Source organism: Hyperolius riggenbachi, chromosome 2, assembly GCF_040937935.1.
Source record: "Hyperolius riggenbachi isolate aHypRig1 chromosome 2, aHypRig1.pri, whole genome shotgun sequence".
NCBI classification, from domain to species: Eukaryota; Metazoa; Chordata; class Amphibia; order Anura; family Hyperoliidae; genus Hyperolius; species Hyperolius riggenbachi.
The window spans coordinates 26,515,211-26,523,367 of NC_090647.1; the positions used below are offsets into that span (position 1 = coordinate 26,515,211).

An 8,157-nucleotide genomic window follows, 5' to 3' on the forward strand; every position below is an offset into this window, starting at 1 on the left:
AGGGGGGCCCAGAGGCCTAGGGGCCCCTCCTCCTCCCTCTCCCCAACTGCAAGTGCAGCCAATTAGCAAAGAAACCTTCCTGTTCACTCACAAAAACCATGTGCAGGAGCGTGTGTAATCATTTCCTGCTTCCAGAGGCTGCTTCACAGCAGAGAACTCTCTGCTACCATTTGCCAGCTCCCAATCCCGTGGGGTTGGGGACCAAGGGGGCCCCATGCTATCATTTTTGCAGAGGGCCCTATTAAGTCTAGTTACGCCCCTACCGGCATCAATGAGATCATTGTAACAAAAAGTAACACGTCCACACATTACTTCCTGTTCGCATACTAAGGCCTCATTCCCACTAGCGCGCTTCTGTCCGCTTTTCAGCGACATGTATCGATCTGTAACATTGATGTGCTGATAAAAAGCGGACAGAAGCGCACTAAGGCCTCGTTCACATCAGAGGAGCGCAGATGGCCGTGCGATGCGAACGCCGCTGCTGATCCCATCCATTGACAGTGATGGGATCAGCTCTGCGCTTGCGGGCAAAATGCAGGCAGCAGTACGCAAGCGCTTCCCAGCGCATCGTACTGCTGCACAGCGCAGTAGATGTGAACGGTAGAAGGGCAGGCTATGCCCTTCTGCCGTTCCTGCGTTTCAGCACATCATACGCGCTTCCATATCCGCACGGAAGCGAGTGTGATGTGAACGAGGCCTTAGTGGAAATGAGGCCTAATAGTACGCACAGGAAGAAAAAGCGAGGGGGGACATATTGTAGCCAAATTACACCTGCATACATTTTTTTTTTTAAATAAAACAGTTACACATACCATTATGGGGTGGCTGGATAGTGTAATGGTTAAGGGCTCTGCCTCTGACAGAGGAGACCTGGGTTCGAATCTTGGCTCTGCCTGTTCAGTAAGCCATCACCTATTCAGTAGGAGACCTTGGGCAAGTCTCCCTAACACTGCTACTGCCTATAGAGCGCGTCCTAGTGGCTGCTGCTCTGGCGCTTTAAGTCCGCCAGGAGAAAAGCGCAATATAAATGTTTGTCTTTGACTTTTGTCTTTATTAAAATTAACTCCTTACATCTCCCACTCTCCCATAGTGACAGAAATAAAACATTTGCATATTTATTTATTTTTTAATGACAATTAAAAAAAAACTACAAAAATAGTTACTCTAGGGACTGAACTTTTTTGTGAAGATATATTACTGTTGTTTTTTTTTTTGTTTTTTTTTTAATAATGGGCTTGTACCTAGTAATGGAAGCAAAATGGAAAAAATACACCTTTATTTCTAAATAAAATACTGTCACCATACATTCTACTAGGGAAAAATGTTAAATGTTGTAATACCCGGGACAAATGGGCAAATAAAATGTGTGGGTTTATCCACAATAGAACATTTTACCTTAAAATTATAAAGGCCGAAAAGTGAGAAATAATGAATTTTTTCAATTTTTTTCTGATTATTCTTATTAAAATGCATTTAGAATGAAATAATTCTTAGCAAAATGTACCACCCAAGGAAAACCTAATTGGTGGTGAAAAAAACAAGATATGGATCCGTTTTTTGTGATAAGTAGCTATAAAGTTATTGTCGAATTAAGGGAAAATTGGTGAAAGGTGAACGTTGCTCTGGTCCAGAAGGGTAAAAAATGGTTAATGAGCACTTATAGGTTCTCAATAATAAGACCCTGCAGTGACACTCAGCAGAATACATTACACTAGCCAACCCGCGTCGTAGCATACGCCGCATCTATCTATCTAATAGAGTACGCGCCTCAACCTTGAAGCAAGAAGAAGTAGGCTTTCCATGAGAAAATGTATGCGTGCTCAAACACCAAGTTTAACCCTAGCAAGTTTGGCTTTGCAAATCCGGCCTAATTGGCTATTCATGAGGCAATGCTCATGCAAATATGCATTTGCTTTCGCATGCCAAACTATGCAGGGTCCAAAAACCAATACCGCAAAGCGATCGCCCTGCGGGAATTAGTTCATGCTACATTAGCACTATCCAGGAGCGCCACGGGGAGGCTTCCCAATGCCCCCATACAACCGGGGGGATCGCGGGGTCCCAGACTCACTCACTGTCTGGGAACCACAGCGGCACCCCGGAGGGGGAGGCTAGGTAGCACAGCTAACCCCCCCCCAAATGTGGTCAGCGCCGGGGAGAGCCGTCCGCACCCACCTCCCAATATTAAAAACAGACACTTACCTTAACGTCCATTGCGTTCTGCTACATGCGCATTAACTTGGGGGCACCACATTAGAAAGGAGTGAAGCATGTGTCACCCCGAGCTTTAGAGCTCAGGGCTGGCTCACACACACAACACTCCAGAGGGGGTGGGGAGGACAGGCGCAGACAACTCACCCCAGGGCTCACACCACCAGAGCAAGCCATCCACCACCCGCTTCCAAAGGATACAACTGCAAAAAATGCTTTCCATGAGAAAAATTATGCGTGCTCAAAACACCAAGTTTAACCCTAGCAAGTTTGGCTTTCCAAATCTGGCCTAATTGGCTATTCATGAGGCAATGCTCATGCAAATATGCATTTGCTTTCGCATGCCAAACTATGCAGGGTCAAAAAACCAATACCGCAAAGCGCTCTCTCGCTGCCTTGGAACCACAGCGGCACCCCGGAGGGGGAGGCTGGGTGGCGCAGCCGCCCCCACAAGCGTGGCCAGCGCCGGGGAGAGTCGTCCGTACCCACCTCCTAATATTAAAAACAGGCACTTACCTTAACGTCCATTGCCTTCTGCTACATGCGCATTAATTTTCTCATGGAAAGCATTTTGTGCAGTTTGTATCCTTTGGAGGCAGGTGGTGGATGGCTTGCTTCGGTGGTGTGAGCCCTGGAGTGAGTTTTTCTGCGCCTGTCCCCCCCCCCCCCCTCCTCTGGAGTGCTGTATGTGAGCCAGCCCTGAGCTCTAAAGCTCGGGGTGACCCATGCTTCTCTCCTTTCTTATGTGGTGTCCCCAAGTTAATGCGCATGTAGCAGAACGCAATGGACGTTAAGGTAAGTGCCTGTTTTTAATATTGGGAGGTGGGTGCGGACGGCTCTCCTCGGTGCTGGCCACACTTGGGGGGGGGGGGGTGTCGCCTGCGCCACCCAGCCTCCCCCTCTGGGGTGCCGCTGTGGTTTCCAGGCAGTGAGAGAGCCTGGGACCCTGCGGTCCCCCCGGTTGTATAAAAAGGGGGCATTGGGAATCCTCCCCGTAGCGCTCCTGGATAGTGCTAATGTAGCATGTAGCAGGGTGACTGCTTTGTGGTATTGGTTTGTGCATGCATTTGCATGAGCATTGCCTCATGAATAGCCAATTACGCCAGATTTGCAAAGTCAGACTTGCTAGGGTAAGGCCTCTTTTCCATGGACTGTTGATAGGCAGTGAAATGCCTCTCAAACTCTCACAACTGCTCACTGCTGCCTGGTAACTGCTCACTGCTGCCTGGTAACTGCTCACTGCTGCCTGGTAACTGCTTGTTGCTGCCTGGTAACAGCTTGCTGCTGCCTGGTATCTGCTTGCTGCTGCCTGGTAACTGCTTTCAGCTGCCTGGTAACTGCTTGCTGCTGCCTGGTAACTGCTTGCTGCTGCCTGGTAACTGCTTGCTGCTGCCTGGTAACTGCTTGCTGCTGCCTGGTAACTGCTTGCTGCTGCCTGGTAACAGCTTGCTTGCTGCTGCCTGGTAACTGCTTGCTGCTGCCTGGTAACTGCTTGCTGCTGCCTGGTAACTGCTTGCTGCTGCCTGGTAACAGCTTGCTGCTGCCTGGTAACTGCTCGCTGCTGCTTGGTAACTGCTTGTTGCTGCCTGGTATCTGCTCACTGCTGCCTGGTATCTGCTCACTGCTGCCTGGTAACTGCTTGCTGAGCACACAGCTCAACAGTCCGTGGAAAAGAGGCCTTAAACTTGGTGTTTGAGCACGCATACATTTTCTCATGCAAAGTACTTCTTCTTCTTGCTTGAAGGTTGAGGCACTTACTCTATTATATATATAGATTATTCAGAATACCCATTTTTGTGGTAATTTTCCAGGTTTCTACATCAGAAACACTTCCTATATCTATATTTGAGCACATTGGCATTGTGGTTAGCACCCTCGGAGGAGTCTTGGTGGCTGCACCTGTTATTGGTAGGAGGAGTCCTGGTGGCTGCACCTGCTATGGGTGGGAGGAGTCTTGATAGCTGCACCTGTTGTGGGTGGATGGAGTCTTGGTGGCTGCACCTGTCACTGGTGGGAGGAGTCTTGGTGGCTGAAACTGCTATGAGTAGGAGGAGTCTTGGTGGCTGCACCTGTTATGCATGGGAGGAGTCTTGGTGGCTGCACCTGTTATGGGTGGGAGGAGTCTTGGTGGCTGCACCTGTTATGGATGGGCAGAGTCTTGGTGGCTGCACCTGTTATGGGTGGGAGGAGTCTTGGTGGCTGCACCTGTTATGGGTGGGAGGAGTCTTGGTGGCTGCACCTGTTAGGGGTGGCAGGAGTCTTGGTGGCTGCACCTGTTATGGGTAGGAGGAGTCTTGGTGGCTGCACCTGTTATGGGTGGGAGGAGTCTTGGTGGCTGCACCTGTTATGGGTGGGAGGAGTCTTGGTGGCTGCACCTGTTATGGGTGGGAGAAGTCTTGGTGGCTGCACCTGTTATGGGTGGGAGGAGTCTTGGTGGCTGCACCTGTTAGGGGTGGGAGGAGTCTTGGTGGCTGCACCTGTTATGGGTGGGAGAAGTCTTGGTGGCTGCACCTGTTATGGGTGGGAGGAGTCTTGGTGGCTGCACCTTTTATTGGTGGGAGGAGTCTTGGTGGCTGCACCTGTTATGGGTGGGAGGAGTCTTGGTGGCTGCACCTGTTAGGGGTGGGAGGAGTCTTGGTGGCTGCACCTGTTATGGATGGGCAGAGACTTGGTGGTTGCACTTGTTATGGGTGGGAGGAGTCTTGGTGGCTGCACCTGTTATGGGTGGGAGGAGTCTTGGTGGCTGCACCTGTTATGGATGGGCAGAGACTTGGTGGCTGCACTTGTTATGGGTGGGAGGAGTCTTGGTGGCTGCACCTGTTAGGGGTGGGAGGAGTCTTGGTGGCTGCACCTTTTATGGGTGGGAGGAGTCTTGGTGGCTGCACCTGTTATGGGTGGGAGGAGTCTTGGTGGCTGCACCTGTTATGGGTGGGAGAAGTCTTGGTGGCTGCACCTGTTATGGGTAGGAGGAGTCTTGGTGGCTGCACCTTTTATTGGTGGGAGGAGTCTTGGTGGCTGCACCTGTTATGGGTGGGAGGAGTCTTGGTGGCTGCACCTGTTAGGGGTGGGAGGAGTCTTGGTGGCTGCACCTGTTATGGGTGGGAGGAGTCTTGGTGGCTGCACCTGTTATGGGTGGGAGGAGTCTTGGTTGCTGCACCTGTTATGGGTGGGAGGAGTCTTGGTGGCTGCACCTGTTATGGGTGGGAGGAGTCTTGGTTGCTGCACCTGTTATGGGTGAGAGGAGTTTTGGTGGCTGCACCTGTTATGGGTAGGAGGAGTCTTGGTGGCTGCACCTTTTATGAGTGGGAGGAGTCTTGGTGGCTGCACCTGTTATGGATGTTACTTGGTGGCTGCACTTGTTATGAGTTGAGTCTTGGTGGCTGCACCTGTCATGGGTCTGTGGAGTTTTGGTGGCTGCCTGCACCTGTTGTGTATGGGAGGAGTCTTGGTGGCTTCAACTGTTATTTGTGGGTGGGGCCTTAGTGACTATTAGTTAGGGGTGGGAGGAGTCTTGGTGGTTATATCTGTTATGAGAGGGGATTATGGTCACGGCACTTGTGATTTGACATTTGTCCCCCCGGTTGTTGGAGTTACTATGAGGGACAGGCATTCTCACACAGTCTTAGGCCCAGTGCACACCGAGCGGTTTTTGGAGCGATCCGCCGGCCGCATCTGCCGCTAAAAACGCTTGGCTAATGTATTGCAATGGGATGGTGCACACCGGCGGTTTGCGTTTTTTGCCAAGCCGCAAACGCGCCTCCTGCTGCTCGTTTGCGGTTTTCGGAAGCGTTTCGTCCTCAATGTAAAGTATAGGAAAACCGCAAACCGCTCTGAAAAACGCTAGATCAGAGCGGTTTGCCAGGCATTTTTGTTACAGTAGCTGTTCAGTAACAGCTTTTACTGTAACAATATGTGTAATCTGCTACACAAAAACGCACACAAAACCGCTAGGTATGTTTAGAAAACCTCTCTAAACATGCCTAGAATCGCTCTGAAATCAGCTCCCAAAACCGCTAGCGTATTGCGGATCTGCTAGCGGTTTTGGTGTGCACTGGGCCTAACATAGTCTTTGAAGAAACGAAGCCACGAGAAGTGTAATATGTATTTAACCTTTTACCTCAGCCCCGCCCAGTCTCTGCCTCTCTCTAGCTCTGCACTAGAAAAAGACTAGCTGTTTTTTTTTCCAGAAAAGCTTCACTGATTAAGCTAAATACTTAAAGAGGAACTCTAGTGAAAATAATGTAATAAAAAAGTGCTTCATTTTTACAATAATTATGTATAAATGATTTAGTCAGTGTTTGCTCATTGTAAAATCTTTTAAATCCCTGATTTACATTTTAGCATGTATTACATGGTGACATTTTTACTGTTGGCAGGTGATGTAGCTGCTGCATGCTTTTTTGGCAGTTGGAAACAGCTGTAAACCCATTTCCAAGCCATTTCCCACAATGCAACAAGGTTCACAGACAGGAAACTGCCAGGAGTACCACGGTTCTCAGAGTTTCCTGTGGGAGGGGTTTCACCACAATATCAGTCATACAGCTCCCCCTGATAGTCTGTTTGTGAAAAGGAATAGATTTCTCATGTAAAAGGGGGTATCAGCTACTGATTGGGAGAAAGTTCAATTCTTGGTCGGAGTTTTTCTTTAACAAAGATGGCCTTTTCAGCATGCATTGCTGTCACAAACTGCTGGCCAGAACTCTCACAGAATGATCTGTCCAGGGATGTACATCCAGTAAACCAGCATTATTTGTGAGAATGTCCGCCGAGGTAGGCTCCATATGTCTCTCGTCACTTTAGCTTGCCCTTTAAAACAGACCTTTATGACAGAGAGCAGCGGATTATACGGTGACATCGCTGAGGATGGCGGCCGCTCGGGTGACCTTATCATCCCTCATGAGTATAGCGTGTGACTCGGGTGTGCACCAGAATCTCATCTCCTCCGATTATTATCAGAGTCTGGAGAGGAAAATGTGTGAAGGGTTCCAGCAGAATGCAAAGAGAATAGTCTCTCGCTTTGCTGACCACTGATTGGCTAGCGGGTGTCCACTATGCCTCTTAAAGGACAACCGAGGTGACATGTGACATGATGAGATAGACATGTGTATGTACAGTTCCGAGCACACTAATAACTATGCTGTGTTCTGTTTTTTTTCTTTCTTTGCCTGAAAAAGTTAAACATCAGGTATGTAAGTGACAGTTTCTGTCCTGGCCGGACTGGGTCAGACTATAGCATAACCTTCTCTGATAAGTAACTACAGCCATAAAACACTTCCCTGTCAGTAAATGGCTTCTGAGAGCAGGAAAGAGATAAAAAGGGTCAATAAGTCATAGATTTGAGCTCTGACAAGGTGTCATTGAGCAGAGACAATGAAACAGTAAAAACTTAAAAACTAGAATTAAATATAAAATAAAACTGTGGGGTATCTAAAAAAGTCATTTTTTAGGAGGATAGATACAATTGTTTTTCTCATCAGTTTATTTTCATCTTGGATGTCCTTTAACCTCCCTAGCGGTAATCCCGCATTAAGGTGCTTATTTGCCGCTACAGTAAATGTGATTGCAGAAAGATATATATTCTGGGAAAGTGGACAGAATGCTGTGGATTACAGCACTCTATATTGTAGCACTGAGTCAGTTAGTATAAAAAAACATCTATGCAAATACACCACTTTCTGTGCCTGCTTGGAAGCTGGTGAGTTATCTAAGAGACTGTATTAACATTGCGGTCTGTGAGGAGCCCATTTTACCAAAGTGCTGCCGGCACCCAAATTGCCTTAGATCACGGTGCAAATGGCAGGGATTAGACTGTGAGCTTCTCTGAGGACAGTCAGTGACATGACTATGTACTCTGTAAAGTGCTGCAGAAGATGTCAGTGCTATATAAATACATAGTAATAATATAGTAGGACATTAGACTCTGACTATGGTAGGATTAGACTGTGA

The 8,157-nt window shown here is 48.4% G+C and overlaps 1 protein-coding gene across 3 annotated transcripts in view; it reads right to left on the bottom strand.

Annotated features, from left to right (window-relative positions):
- The window catches only part of SLCO2B1 (solute carrier organic anion transporter family member 2B1), a 191,017-nt gene that overhangs the window by 128,197 nt on the left and 54,663 nt on the right, over positions 1 to 8,157 (bottom strand). The window lies entirely within an intron of this gene.